This window comes from Hemiscyllium ocellatum, chromosome 24, assembly GCF_020745735.1.
Source record: "Hemiscyllium ocellatum isolate sHemOce1 chromosome 24, sHemOce1.pat.X.cur, whole genome shotgun sequence".
Lineage (NCBI taxonomy): Eukaryota > Metazoa > Chordata > Chondrichthyes > Orectolobiformes > Hemiscylliidae > Hemiscyllium > Hemiscyllium ocellatum.
The window spans coordinates 44994269-45010788 of record NC_083424.1 but is presented as its reverse complement, the minus strand read 5'-3'; positions in this window follow the sequence as shown (position 1 = coordinate 45010788).

The window sequence follows — 16520 nt, the reverse complement described above, 5'->3', positions numbered from 1 at the left end:
GCTATCTGATGCATCACTGAGTTCTCCAATTTCAAATAAACTCCCTCCCCATCCCTCAACTCGCTTCCCAGCCCCTCCCCATCCCTTCCACCGCTCCCTGCCACCAACCATTCCTCCCATTGACCAACCAGGTCGTACCCTCTACCTGTCTTCGCCTATCCCCACTTCACCACCCTGCCCTCGCTGCCCCCTTTATCTGCAGCTCCCCTTAAACCCACCCCCCAGTTCTGAAGAAAGGTTACACCTGATACATCGACTTCTCCACCCTCGGACGCTGCCTGACTTGCTGTGATCCTCCAGCCTCCTGCCTGCCTATCTGATGTAAATAGAGCAGTGGTTCCCAAATATTTTCCCACTGTGAAACCCTCAGTGTGACCTGGGGCTGCCTGTGAGAGTACTGCTGTGGTACTTGGTCAAAGCTGGGGGCTGCTTTCCCCGGGCAGATGGAGGCTGAGAGGAGAGTTGATGGAGGTTTTCAAAATCATGAGCGGGCCAGACAGAGTAGATAGAGGGGAGTTGTTCCCACTGATAAAAGGAATAATGACAGAGAGCACAGGCTTAATGTGAAGCACAAAGGGTGATGTGAGAAAAACTTTTTCACATAATGATAGAATGTGGAATACACTGCCTGGAAATGTGGTGGAGGAAGGTTCAATTAAAACATTCAAAAGGCCAATGATTGGTAATTTGGATCGAGTGTGGAGTGGAGAGATATGGGGAAAGGCACGAGATCGCCCCTAGCTAAGAGACACCTTGGGAACTGTTATAATTCCATGGTTATTTGAGATATTCAGGCCTGACAGGAATTTCTTATTGAAAAAAGACGACTGTAGTCAGATACTGGACTATAATAACGGAGTTACTGGCTAATCATGATCCTGATCACTCTCTGCTGCAAATGTGTTGCTGGTCAAAGCACAGCAGGTTAGGCAGCATCTTTGATCACTCTCCCCAAATAATGGAGAGCATCTAATCCAGAGACGCGACTGATATCATATGTTTTTGGTAGACGAATGCCTTGAAGACAGGTCCAAGACAAGTGGAAAATCTGCATTTATATAACCCCTTTCACATCTCTGGGACCTCCCAAAGCATTATATTTGTAAATCAGTCATTGGGCTGGGTTTTATACAGCCCATTCACAGCTGGAACCATGACAACCAGGCCTACAATCATGGGAGGGGCCTGACATCAGACAGCTGGTGCCTGGAAACCCCACTCCCCCTCAGGGAGTGGGTGGGGGGTTGGAAGGGGGTGTGATGGGATTCTCTACACTGGCGATGATCTGTCAATTAGGCTCACTGTTCAGCCAAACTATGTCCATTATTACCGGAGGCCATCGGAGTGGGGACACAGGGATTAAATGGAGGCCACGCGGGAGGGAGGGGTCACCCAGACCCTCAGATGGCTACACAGCAAGTCCTGTCAGATTGGCCACAGGGAGGTGGTGGCTGTGGGGTACGCTGTGCTTGATTGAAGGACTGGGCAGGGGGTGTACACTAGAAACCAACCCACTGACCATGCTTTTCACCAAGTCCACCTGGACTTCAGAACACCCACTGTGCACATCCATAGCAATACAAACCCCTCCCCAACGCTGCCCCCCATTGATCCTGCACGTCAGGTTATACAAGTCAGTACTCACTGCTCCCACCAGCACTGGAGATACTGGTTGTATTTGCCCAGGACAGTGCTGGTGCGAGGTCATTTAGACAGGTGAAGGGTCAGTCAGACTGGTGAAGGGTCAGTCAGACTGTTGAAGGGTCAGTCAGACTGGTGAAGGGACACTCAGACTGGTGAAGGATCAGTTAGACTGATGAAGGGTCAGTCAGACTGGTGAAGGGTCACTCAGACTGACAAGGTTTTCACTGCCTCTCTGACAAACTTTGGAATTTTCAAACTTGCCTTGAATCTTTCAGATACCAGAGAAATAAAAGCCTGGTTCTTACCTCAGAGTATTGTGAATATTGGAATGTGTGTACGCCAGAGAGCTCTGGATGTTAAATGGTGGAGAATGCTGATGGTAAAGACAGTCAAACTAGCAAATGGTACACACTAGTCCGACTTGTGTAGTTCAAATTGGAGATACTGTGCAGCACGCTCACTTCAGGTCTTACTGATATTTTATTGTCTGTATTCCCTCTGGGTATCCTATTCCTACAAACCTATCTGAATACACTAAACTGGTGGTTCATATGATGGTCTCATGGTAGTGATGACTAATCCATTCAATGTTTAATAAATAAATAAAAAGTGTTGGAGAAATCCAGCAGGTCTGGCAGCACCTATGGAGAGAGAAACAGAGTTAATGTTTCCAGTCCAGAGTGACTTTACTTCAGCACCGGTCAATATTTCCATCTGCAGGGCATTATTATCACCACAGAGGCTGTTGTATTGTGTGTTACAAACATATAGAGTCATAGAGATGTACAGCACGAAAACAGACCCTTCAGTCCAACCCGTCCATGCTGACCAGATATCCCAACCCAATCTAGTCCCACCTGCCAGCACACGGCCCATATCCCTCCAAACCCTTCCTATTCATATACCCATCCAGATGCCTTTTAAATGTTGCAATTGTACCAGCCTCCACCACTTCCTCTGGCAGCTCATTCCATACACGTACCACCCTCTGCGTGAAAATGTTGCCCCTTAGGTCTCTTTTATATCTTTCCCCTCTCATCCTAAACCTATGCCCTCTAGTTATGGACTCCCCGAACCCAGGGAAAGACCTTGTCTATTTATCCTATCCAGGCCCCTCATGATTTTATAAACCTCTATAAGGTCACCCCTCAGTCTCTGACGCTGCAGGGAAAACAGGTCCAGCCTGTTCAGCCTCTCCCTGTAGCTCAAATCATCCAACCCTGGCAACATCCTTGTAAATCTTTTCTGAACCCTTTCAAGTTTCACAACATCTTTCTGATAGGAAGGAGACCAGAATTGCACACAATATTCCAACAGTGGCCTAACCAATGTCCTGTACAACCACAACATGACCTCCCAACTCCTGTACTCAGTACTCTGACCAATAAAGGAAAGCATACCAAACCCCTTCTTCACTATCCTATCTACCTGCGACTCCACTTTCAAGGAGCTATGAACCTGCACTCCAAGGTCTCTTTGTTCAGCAACACTCCCTGGTACCTTACCATTAAGTGTACAAGTCCTGCTAAGATTTGCTTTCCCAAAATGCAGCACCTCGCATTTATCTAAAACTCCATTTGCCACATCTCAGCCCATTGGCCCATCTGATCAAGATCCTGTTGTAATCTAAGGTAACCTTCTTCGCTGCCCAATACACCTGCCATTTTAGTGTCATCTGAAAACTTACTAACTATACCTCTTATGTTCGTATCCAAATCATTTATATAAATGACGAAAAGTAGAGGACCCAGCACTGATCCTTGTGGCACTCCACTGGTCACAGGCCTCCAGTCTGAAAAATAACCATCTACCACCATCCTCTGTCTTCCATCTTTAAGCCAGTTCTGTATCCAAATTGCTAGTTCTCCCTGTATTCCATGAGATCTAACCTTGCTAATCAGTCTCCCATGAGGAACCTTGTCGAACGCCTTACTGAAGTCCATATAGATCACATCTACTGCTCTGCCCTCATCAATCCTCTTTGTTACTTCTTCAAAAAACTCAATCAAGTCTGTGCGACATGATTTCCCACGCACAAAGCCATGTTGACTATCCCTAATTAGTCCTTGCCTTTCCAAATACATGTACATCCTGTCCATCAGGATTCCCTCCAACAACTTGCCCACCACCGACGTCAGGCTCACTGGTCTATAGTTCCCTGGCTTGTCTTTACCACCCTTCTTAAACAGTGGCACCACTTTTGCCAACCTCCAGTCTTCCGGCACCTCACCTGTGACTATCGATGATACAATATCTCAGCAAGAGGCCCAACAATCACTTCTCTAGCTTCCCACAGAGTTCTCGGGTACACCTGATCAGGTCCTGGGGATTTATCCACTTCCATGGTTTTCAAGACATCCAGCACTTCCTCCTCTGTAATATGGACATTTTTCAAGGTGTCACCATCTATTTCCCTACAGTCTATATCTTCCATATCCTTTTCCACAGTAAATACTGATGCAAAATACTCGTTTAATATCTCCCCCATCTCCTGTGGCTCCACACAAAGGCCGCCTTGCTGATCATTGAGAGGCCCTATTCTCTCCCTAGTTACCTTTTTGTCCTTAATGTATTTGTAAAATCCCTTTCAATTCTCCTTCATTCTTTTTGCCAAAGCTATCTCTTGTCCCCGTTTTGTCCTCCTGATTTCCCTCTTAAGTATCCTCCTACTGCTTTTAAACTCTTCTAAGGATTCACTCGATCTAGCCTGTCTATACCTGACATTTGCTTCCTTCTTTTTCTTAACCAAACCCACAATTTCTTTAGTCATCCAGCATTCCCTATACCTACCAGCCTTCCCTTTCACCCTGACAGGAATATACTTTCTCTGGATTCTTGTTATCTCGTTTCTGAAGGCTTCCCATTTTCCAACCGTCCCTTTACCTGCGAACATCTGCCCCAATCAGCTTTCGAAAGTTCTGGCCTAATATTGTCAAACTTAGCCTTTCTCCAATTTAGAACTTCAACTTTTAGATCTGGTCTATCCTTTTCCATTAAGTAAAAAATGAGGTCTGCAGATGCTGGAGATCACAGCTGCAAATGTGTTGCTGGTCAAAGCACAGCAGGCCAGGCAGCATCTCAGGAATAGAGAATTCGACGTTTCGAGCATAAGCCCTTCATCAGGAATATCCTTTTCCATCACTACTTTAAAAACTAATAGAATTATGGTCGCTGGCCCCGAAGTGCTCCCCCACTGACACCTCAGTCACCTGCCCTGCCTTATTTCCCAAGAGTAGGTCAAGTTTTGCACCTTTTCTGGTAGGTATATCCACATACTGAATCAGAAAATTGTCTTGTACGCACTTAACAAATTCCTCTCCATCTAAACTTTTAACACTATGGCAGTCCCCGTCTATGTTTGGAAAGTTAAAATCCCCTCCCATAACCACCCTATTATTCTTACAGATAACAGAGATCACCTTGCAAATTTGTTTCTCAATTTCCCTCTGACTATTAGGGGGTCTGTGATACAATCCCAATAAGGTGATCATCCCTTTCTTATTTCTTAGTCCCACCCAAATAACTTCCCAGGATAAATTTCTGGGAATATCCTCCCTCAGCACAGCTGTAATGCTATCCCTTATCAAAAATGCCACTCCCTCTCCTCTCTTGCCTCCCTTTCTATCCTTCCTGTAGCATTTGTATCCTGGAACACTAAGCTGCCAGTCTTGCCCATCCCTGAGCCATGTTTCCTTAATTGCTATGATATCCCAGTCCCATGTTCCTAACCATGCCCTGAGTTCATCTGCCTTCCCTGTTAGGCCCCTTGCATTGAAATAAATGCAGTTTAATTTATTAGTCCTACCTTGTCCCTGCCTGCCCTGACTGTTTGACTCACTTCTGTTCTCAACTGTACCCGTCTCAGATCGATCTCTTTCCTCACTATCTCCCTGGGTCCCACCGCCAACCCCCCCCCCCCCCCTCCCCCCACCTTAATAGTTTAAATCCTCCCAATCAGTTTTCGCAAATCTCCCTGCCAGTATATTGGTCCCCTTCCAATTTAGGTGCAATCCATCCTTCTTGTACAGGTCACTTCTCCTCCAAAAGAGATTTCAATGATCCAAAAATGTGAATCCTTCTCACATACACCAGCTCCTCAGCCATGCATTCATCTGCTCTATCCTCCTATTCCTGCCCTCACTAGCTCGTAGCACTGGGATTAATCCAGAGATTACTACTCTCGAGGACCTCCTTTCTAAATTCCTGCCTAACTCTCTGTAATCTCCCTTCAGAATCTCAACCTTTTCCCTTCCTATGTCGTTGGTTCCAATGTGTACAATGACCTCTTGCTGGCCCCTCTCCCCCTTGAGAATGTTCTGCACCCTCTCTGAGACATCCTTGATCCTGGCACCAGGGAAGCAACACACCATTCTTATTTTTTGCTGCTGGCCACAGAAACATCTGTTTGTACCTCGGACTAGGGAGTCCCTGAACACAATTGGTCTCTTGGAACCCGACGTACCTCTCATTGCATTAGAGTCAGTCTCGGTACCAGAAACTTGGCTGTTCATGTGACATTCTCCTGAGAATTCATCACGCCCTACATTTTCCAAAACAGCATATGTGTTTGAAATGGGGATAGCCACAGAAGACTCCGGCACTACTTGCCTATCTCTCCTACCTTTCCTGGAGTTGACCCATCTATGTGACCGTATCTGCAACATTTCTCCCTTCCTATGACTGCCATCCATAACATCCCCTTGCTCTTGTACATTCCTCATTTCTCTGTCACTCCAACTGTTCCATTCAATCTGATGCAATTCGCAACCAATGGCATTTATTGCAGATATAATCCTCAGTAACTCTTAAACTCTCCCTAAACTCCCACATCTGACAAGAAGAGCATATCACTCTACTAAAGGCCATTTTTGCTCCTTCATAATCCACAAATCCAGAAATTAGCACTGTCTTATTCCTCTATAAAAATATATAATCAAGAAAGAGCCCACTCTACACGCTACTGCAGACCTACAGCAAGGCCACACTTAAAACTATTCACTTCTTTGTTTCTGTGCTGTGACCTCTCCCAAAAGGTTCCTTCGAGATCTATTATGAATTTCACTGTTTGTTAATTTGCCCAGGTGCACTCCGATGTCCAGCGATACATGAATTCAAACAGCAAAGGCAGTAACTGTGCAGGTTCACTGCTGTGTAAGGGTGCAGTGTGGGTCTCTCTCTCTCTCTCTATCTCCTGCACTGACCTCAGCATGTGCTTCCTTTGACTGTTCCTCTCCCTTTTAAAACTGCTATTTTTTGACATTTTTTTTCTCCAAAGTTCCAAAACAATGCAACAGCAAATAAAACAGTAATTGCTGCTCCTGGAATTCGAGGAAATCACCTCCAACACCTAAAATACCTTAAAAAAAGGAGCAGCCTGCTATAGCCAGAAATTGTTCCCATCCTCCATCTTAGATTACTTGTACTATATTGGAATTGGACACAGCATGTTTACCTAGCAGTCAGCTGAGTTCTATTATCCAAGATCTCTGCTTTAGTGGATAAATATCCAGATCCAAAATAAATCTACACCTCATCCAGAAATCCTCACACTGTGGTGATCAAAAAAAGGCTACAATTGGTCTCAAACCACCTTCTGGTCTCTCCCTTGGTCACCTCAAATCTCAAAGTGCAAGTCTCAGCTCCAGAACATCTCTGCAGGAGTCCCTCAGGGTAGTGTCCTAGGCCCAACAATCTTCAGCTGCTTCATCAATGACTTTCCCTCTGTCATCAGGTCAGAAGTCACCACTCCTCAGAAACTGAAACAGTCCATGTTCAGATACAAGACGATCTGGACAATACCCAAGCTTGGGCTGACAAGTGGCAAGTAACATTTGTACCACACAAATGCCAGGCTATGACCATCACCAACAAGAGACACTCTAACCACTGCTCCATGTTGCCATCATGTTATTCCCATTATCAACATCATTGACCAGAAGCTCAACTGGACTGAACAACACAAACACAGTGGCTGTAAGAGCCGGTCAGAGGCTGGGAATACTGCAGCGAGTTACTCACCTCTTGACTCCCCAGATCCCATCCATCATCTACAAACCACAAGTCAGGAGTGTGATGGAATACGCCCCACTTGCCTTGATGGGTGCAGCTTCAACAACACTCAAGAAGCTTGACACCATCGAGGACAAAGCCGTCCACTTGATTGGCACCACACCCACAAGCATCCACTCCCTCTACCATTGATGCTCAGTAGTTGATCCCATTTGCATGACCACACCCCGTAACCCTGCCCACTTTTCCTTTGCAAGGCCAACTCCCCTTTGAAATGATGACAGAATTTGCAACAGCTTTCATGACGGTCTTTCCCAGTTCATGTCAATCCACTGCACGAAATGAGGATTTGCTCTTAGGAGCTGGATCAGAACAGCTCTCCCTCTGCACAAACCCAACAGGATGTATTACGTGAAAGGAGTAGATACTTAATTCAACGTCCATAGAAAATCATATGGCTGCTTGGTAGAATGTTATTCTATATTTCCTTTTCTTTTGTGTTACAACCTGGACCAATGCACCAATGTAATGTTATGATCTGACTAAAGCCCAGTTACTTTTATGTGTGACAAACACACCTTAGGCATTTAATACAATAATGTGAGGTACATGGTCTTATTAAGAGAATAAAGACACAAGACTCTGTGGGTTTGAATAAACAGTAATAACATTTCTTTCACAAAGTTCGAACATACAGTCATTAGTACAACTTGTTTCTAACACTCCCTGCAACCCCCCCCCCATGCCAAATACCGTACTGCACTCAAAACAATACTTTTCATTGTACCTAGGTACATGTGTATAATAATAAATCAAATCAAACTCAGTCAAATCAAATTGGATGTGAGAAAGGAGGGTGATTGATTGTGATCAGACAGCTCACAGTGCACATCAATTCGAAAAGGCAATAGAGACAGATCCCACAAAGTTCCCAGCAATTTCCCTAGATGTTAATACACACAGCTGGAAGGGGAACATGGGTGTGGGGTCCAGACAGTCCAATCCTTTTTGACTAGAAACAGTGACCTCAATACTGTTTCATTCGCCTCCTGGTCCACTTGACTCTTGGGTGTGGCTTATCATCATCAGAGTAATTGACGGTGAGAAAACTGAAGACTCAAAACCCTTTTCTTACCAAAGAGGCCGCGTCTATAGCTGAGTCCCTGGCTGTACAGCCCACCAGCTCTATGAAGGAAGCTGCCATAATTAATGCTACTATGCAGTATGGCTAACACACACAGGACTCGGTCAGTGGATAAAGGATTTTAATATGAATCGTCGATGAATGAGAACTTATGCTCGAAACTTTGATTTTCCTGCCCCTCGGATGTTGCCTGACCAGCTGTGCTTTTCCAGCATCACACTCTTCGACTCTGATCTCCAATATCTGCAGTCCTCACTTTCTCCCACCAATTGTACATTGTTCATACAACTGAGGGGAATCTGAACAGAGACTACAGGAACCTTCACTCATTGAGATACAATTGCCCACTACCTTTGACTGGGACAATACGTTTGTTCAATATACCATCTTAGTTGCATATCACTGTAATCTTTTGCTATAAATTCTGCGTCTCATGATCCCGTTCCACAGCTACCTGATGGAGGAGCAGTGCTCTGAAAGTTAGTGCTTCCAAATAAACCTGTTGGATTATTAGCCGGTGTTGTGTGATGTTTAACTTACTCCACTCATGAACCACTCTCTGCGTAAAAACACTTGCCCCTGGTGTCCTTTCTCCATTCACCTTAAAGATATGCCCCCAGGCTTGAAATCTCCTATCCGAGGGAAGACACACACACACATACACACCCAGACTCACACACACACCCATACACATTCACACCCAGACTCATTCACACCCAGACTCATACACACCCAGACGTACACACACGCAGACACACACAGATACATACAAACACACATGCAGACACACACACACCCAGACTCATACACACCCAGACGTACACACATGCAGACACACACAGACACGTGCAAACACAGATGCAGACACACACACACCCAGACACACACACACGCCCAGACACACACATGCAGACACACACATACCCAGACACACACGCACACACACACACACCCAGATACACACACATACCCAGACACACACATAGCCAGATACACACACACACACGCAGACACACTCACTTCCAGACACACCCAGACACAAACCCAGATGCACACACAGACAGACACACACCCCTCATGATTTTATAAATCTTGAATAGGTCACCCCCTCAAACTCCTACCCCCCCAGTAGAAAAGGTCCCAGCCTATCGAGCCCCTCCTTATAACTCTATGACTCTATCTTCATGCCTGTATAAACATTAACTGTTGAGGAATAAAAGCTTTGGGAGAGATGTTAACAAAGGTAATGGTCCTGAAAGAGTTAATTTTGAGATTTAAATCTTTTCACCCAATATGACACAGTCTCTGGATGCAGAAGCAGCTAGTCATTCACAGCATCCCAATGGAGATGCTCACATGTGACATATCCAGGCCCCTGATGCTTGTAATTCTGCCTCATGAGTTTCTGTTAAGTGTCCCATATTGGTATCAAAGTGCAGCCAGAAAGGACAGGTCCACGTCCCACTGTCCTGGAACTGGGTATTAACATCTCTCCTCAACTAGGAAGAGGACTGGCATCAGCAAAGTGCCCCAACCAGAGACTGGGTAATCACAGCTCAATGCAACACAGACTGTTTATAACCGCGGTGTGAAAAATGAGCTGCTTACCACATTATCACTAACAGCAACTATTTCCACGACCATAACAATAACACACCCTCCCACGACAGTTCTGCTGCTGTTGCTGAAACTCTCACCTGTGCTGTTTGTTTTTAAATTCCTAATTTTGTCCCAAATTCCTCTCGTCTCGATACCCTCTGCAAATGAGGTCATCAGTTGCCCAGGTTTGAAATCCCTTTAATCCCACTTCACTTGTAGCCCTGCGCTCACTATTCTACACTGGCTCAGTTTTACAGCTCTCCTCCTTGTGTTCACACCTCACTATTTTAGTCTGTCATATCCTTTAACGTTGTAAAGCCCCACAGTACCCTGACGATTGGGAGCACCTCTGCTTTAAACTTCTCCACCATGGGAAGCCACAGCTTCCTGTTTCCAATGCTCCAAACTCCGGAATTCCCTGACTGAAGATCCCTTCCCTCATCACCTCCTTTCCAACAGCTCCTTAAGTCAACAATCTCTTTGACCAAACTTGTGACCGTCTGTCCCAATATAGCCTGCTGTGGCTCAGTGCCATGTTTGGTTTCAGAATGTGGCTGCAAAACGCCGTGGGGCATTTGGACGCTATATCAATACAAACTGTTGTTGTTTATGTTAGGGGAGGGTGGCAAGTCTGTGTTCACACATCACCCATCAAGAGGTGCAAAAAAAACAGGCTTGATGCACAGCAGCAAGGGGGAGAAGGTACCACACATACACACCCACAACACACACACACACCCAGACACACACACACACACACACACAGACATATATATACACACACACACACACACTCAAGACACTTACACATAGACACACACACACACCCAGACACACTCAGACACACACACACACCCAAACACACAGACACACTCAGACACATACACACAGACACACACACACAGACACCCAGACACACACACACAGACACACTCAGACACACACACAGACACAGACACACACACACCCAAACACACACACAGACACATACACACACACCCATACACACACAGACACCCAGACACACACACACACACTCAGACACACACACAGACACACTCAGACACACACACACCCAAACACATACACACAGACACATACACACACACACCCATACACACACACAGACACACACACAGACACCCATACACACACACATACTCAGACACATACACACCCAGACACACACACACCCAGACACACCCACACACACACCCAGACACACACACCCAGACAGACACACATTGATACACACACACACACACACACAGAGCCACCCTGCACACTCAGCTCAGTCAATGATTATAACATTTAGAATAGGAGCAAATTGCTGCAGATGCTGGAATCTGAACTGAAAACAACAAATGCTGAGATTACAGCAGGTCAGGCAGCATCCATGGAGAGAGAGCAAGTTAACATTTTGAGTCCAGATGACTCTTGAACATCATGCCCAGTGTGCTAGACTACCACATGGCCCAGATCTTCAGTCTCCACAGTGCACTGCCATGTGGTACTTTCAAAGGGAATAGCTCCACCATGTGGCCACACTGAGAACTGACAAAGCTCCAGTCTGGAACAGAAACTTTGCACCAGTCATGTTTCTTATTTTTCCGCTGATGACAGTGATCTCAGATTAATCGCTGTCAAAGGGAATGAGCTGGTACTAACTAACAGCAGCTGTTGCCAGAAACAAGAGTAGAGGCAGATTAAATAAACATTGGAGCTATTGCAGGAACCGGTGGAACAGGTTATCGGTGTTAATGCACCTTAGCTCACTCCAGCCACTGTATAACAAGAACCCCCAGATACCTTTACAGAGGCAGATTAGACATTCAACAAAGATCTGGGGCAGAGGTGCGCTTGGTATAAAGCAAAAATGAAGGCTTCCATTTATGTAGCACCTTTCACAACCTCAGGACATCTCTCGACACTGTAGAATATGGGAGCCATGACAGTCAGTTCCAACAGCAGTAATGACGAGGGAATCTGTATTTACAGCTGTGGCCAAGACACAAGCACAAACCGCAGCCCCCCCCCGATCCTCTCTGAATATTGGCATCGGGATATTGATGCCCCATGGGAGGATTCTCAGTTTAAGGTCCGGACTGAACCGGACACTGGCTCCCACCCCCCGATAGTGCAGCACACCCTCAGTACTGCACTCGATTTTCTACACATCTCTGTCAGGGATACAGGCGAGACTGCCACAATGTGCAATCCATAGACTCCTCTCCGATGGCTCCCAAACCTTGGAGGGTGCTTAGAGTCATAGAGATGTACAGCACGGAAACAGACTCTTTGGTCCAACCCATCCATGCCGCCCAGATATCCCAAACCAATCTAGTCCCACCTGCCAGCACCCGGCCCATATCCCTCCAAACCCTTCCTATTCATATACCCATCCAAACGCCTCTTCAATGTTGCAATCGTACCAGCCTCCACCACATCCTCTGGCAGCTCATTCCATACACGCACCACCTTCTGCGTGAAAAAGTTGCCCCTTAGGTCCCTTTTATATCTTTCCCCTCTCACCCTAAACCTATGCCCTCTAGTTCTGAATTCCCCCACCCCAGGGAAAAGACTGTGTCTATTTATCCTATCTATACCCCGCATAATTTTGTAAAACTCTATATGGTCACCCCTCAGCCTCCAATGCTCCAGGGACAACAGTCCCAGCCTGTTCAGCCTCTTTTCTGAACCCTTTCAAGTTTCACAACATCTTTCCGATAGGAAGGAGACCGGAATTGCACACAATATTCCAACAGTGGCCTAACCAATGTCCTGTACAGCCACAACATGACATCCCAACTCCTGTACTCAATACTCTGACCTATAAAGGAAAGCATACCAAATGCCTTCTTCACTATCCTATCTACCTGCGACTCCACTTTCAAGGAGCTATGAACCTGCACTCCAAGGTCTCTTTGTTCAGCAACACTCCATAGGACCTTACCATTAAGTGTATAAGTCCTGCTAAGATTTGCTTTCCCAAAATGCAGCACCTCGGATTTATCTGAATTAAACTCCATCTGACACTTCTCAGCCCATTGGCCCATCTGGTCAAGATCCTGTTGTAATCTGAGGTAACCCTCTTCGCTGTCCACTATACCTCCAATTTTGGTGTCATCTCCAACTTACTAACTGTACCTCTTATAATTTCATCCAAATTATTTATGTGAATGACAAAAAGTAGTGGACCCAGCACCAATCCTTGTGGCACTCCATTCGTCACAGGCCTCCAGTCTGAAAAACAACCCTCGACCGCTACCCTCTGTCTTCTACCTTTGAGCCAGTTCTGTATTCAAATGGCTAGTTCTCCCTGTATTCTGTGAGATCTAATCTTGCTAATCAGTCTCCCATGGGGAACCTTTTCGAATGCCTTACTGAAATCCATATAGATCACATCTACTGCTCCGCCCTCATCAATCCTCTTTGTTACTTCTTCAAAAATTCAATCAAGTTTGTGAGACATAATTTCCCACACACAAAGCCATGTTGATTATCCCTAATCAGAGCTGAAAATGTGTTGCTGGAAAAGCGCAGCAGGTCAGGCAGCATCCAAGGAACAGGAGATTCGATGTTTCGGGCATAAGCCCTTCTTCAGGAATGAGGAAAGTGTGTCCAGCAGGCTAAGATAAAAGGTAGGGAGGAGGGACTTGGGGGAGGGGCGATGGAGATGCGATTGTCCTTGCCTTTCCAAATACATGTACATCCTGTCCCTCAGAATTCCCTCCAACAACTTGCCCACCACCGACGTCAGGCTCACCGGACTATAGTTCCCAGGCTTGTCCTTACCACCTTTCTTAAACACCTATTCTTTTTCATCGCTATTTTAAATCTAATAGAATTATAGTCACTGGCCCCAAAGTGCTCCTCCACTGACACCTCAGTCCTGTCTTATGTCCCAAGAGTAGGTCACGTTTTGCACCTTCTCTAGTAGGTACATCCACATACTGAATCAGAAAGTTTTCTCGTACACACTTAATAAATTCCTCTCTATCTAAACCCTTAACACTATGACAGTCCCACTCTATGTTTGAAAAGTTAAAATCCCCTACCATAACCACCCTATTATTCTTACAGATAGCTGAGATCTCCTTACAAGTTTGTTTCTCAATTTCCCTCTGACTATTAGGGGGTCTATAATACAATCCCAATAAGGTGATCATCCCTTTCTTATTTCTCAGTTCCACCCAAATATCTTCCCAGGATGAATGTCCCGGAATATCCTCCCTCAGCACAGCTGTAATGTTATTCCTTATCAAAAATGCCACTCCCCCTCCTCTCTTGCCTCCCTTTCTATCCTTCCTGTAGCAATTGTATCCTGGAACATTAAGCTGCCAGTCCTGTGGTTCTTGCTATATCCCTGTGCTGAATCCAATAAAAACCATTCCTGTTCGAGACCATGAGATTCTGGGACAGTGCAGGCCATTTCTAACTCAGGGTCTGTACCAACGGGGTCCTACTCACTCTGAGAGAATCATAGAATCCCTCTAGAGTGGAAGCAGGCCTTCCAAAGAACAACCCAGCCAGACACACCCTGTGCCTGTAACCCTGCATTTCCTGATGAATAGCTTCTGCTTGAAGCATTGACTCTCCTGCTCCTTGGATGCTGCCTGACTGGCTGTGCTTTTCCAGCATCACATGTTTTGACTCTGCCTTTACGTGGCCAATCTACCCAGACTGTACGTCTTTGGACAATGGGAGGAAACCGGAGCACCAGGAGGAAACCCATGCAGACATGGGGAGGATGTGCAGACTCTACACAGAAAACCAGCTGAGGGTGAATCAAACCTGGGACTCTGGTGCTACGAGGCAGCTATGCTGACCACTGAGCCACTGTGCCACCCCAAGTTATGTCCCCTCATGCTAGCCATCATCATTAGATTACATTACTAGATTAGATTACTTACAGTGTGGAAACAGGCCCTTCGGCCCAACAAGTCCACACTGACCCGCCGAAGCGCAACCCACCCATACCCTACATTTACCCCTCATCCGAGGAAAAAGGCTCTCACTGCCCACCCTATCTAACCCTCTGATTATCCTATATGTCTCAATCAAGTCACCTCTCAACCTTCTTCTCTCTAACGAAAACAGCCTCAAGTCCCTCAGCCTTTCCTTATAAGACCTTCCCTCCATACTAGGCAGTATCCTAGTAAATCTCCTCTGCACCCTTTCCAAAGCTCCCACATCCTTCCTAGAATGCAGTGACCAGAACTGTACGCAATATTCCAAGTGTGGCCGCACCAGAGTTTTGTACAGCTGCAGCATGTGGCTCCGAAACTCAATCCCTCTACTAATAAAAGCCAACACACCATATGCCTTCTTAACAACCCTATCAACCTGGGTGGCAACTTTCAGGGATCTCTGTACATTGACACTAAGGTCTCTCTGCTCTTCTATACTACTAAGAATCTTACTATTAGCCCAGTTCTCTTTATTCTTGTTGCACCTTCCAAAGTGAATCACCTCACACTTTTCCGTATTAAACTCCATTTGCCACCTCTCATCCCAGCTCTGCATGTCCCTCTCTACCCTGCAACATCTTTCAGCACTACCCACAACTCCATCGACATTAGTGTCATCCGCAAATTTACCAACCCATCCTTCTACGCCCTCATCTAGACCATTTATAAAAATGGCGAACAGCAGTAGCCCCAAAACAGATCCTTACAGTGCACCGCTAGTGATTGAGCTCCAAGATGAACATTTCCCATCAACCACCAACCTCTGTCTTCTTTCAGCTAGCCAATTTTTGATCCAAACTGCTAAATCACTCTCAATACCATGCCACTGCATTTTCTACAATAGCCTACCGTGGGGAACCTTATTAAACGCCTTACAGAAATCCATATACACCATATTTACCCTTATTCACCTGTTTGGTCACCTTCTCAAAGAAATCAATAAGGTTTGTGAGGCACAACCTACTCTTCACAAAACCATGTTGATTATACTTATTTCTCTCTAGATGATTATAAATCCTATTTCTTATCATCTTTTCCTACACCTTACCCACAGCCGAAGTAACGCTCACTGGTCTATAATTACCAGGGTTGTCTCTACTCACCGTCTTGAACAAGGGGACAATATTTGCTATCCTCCAGTCTTCTGGCACTAT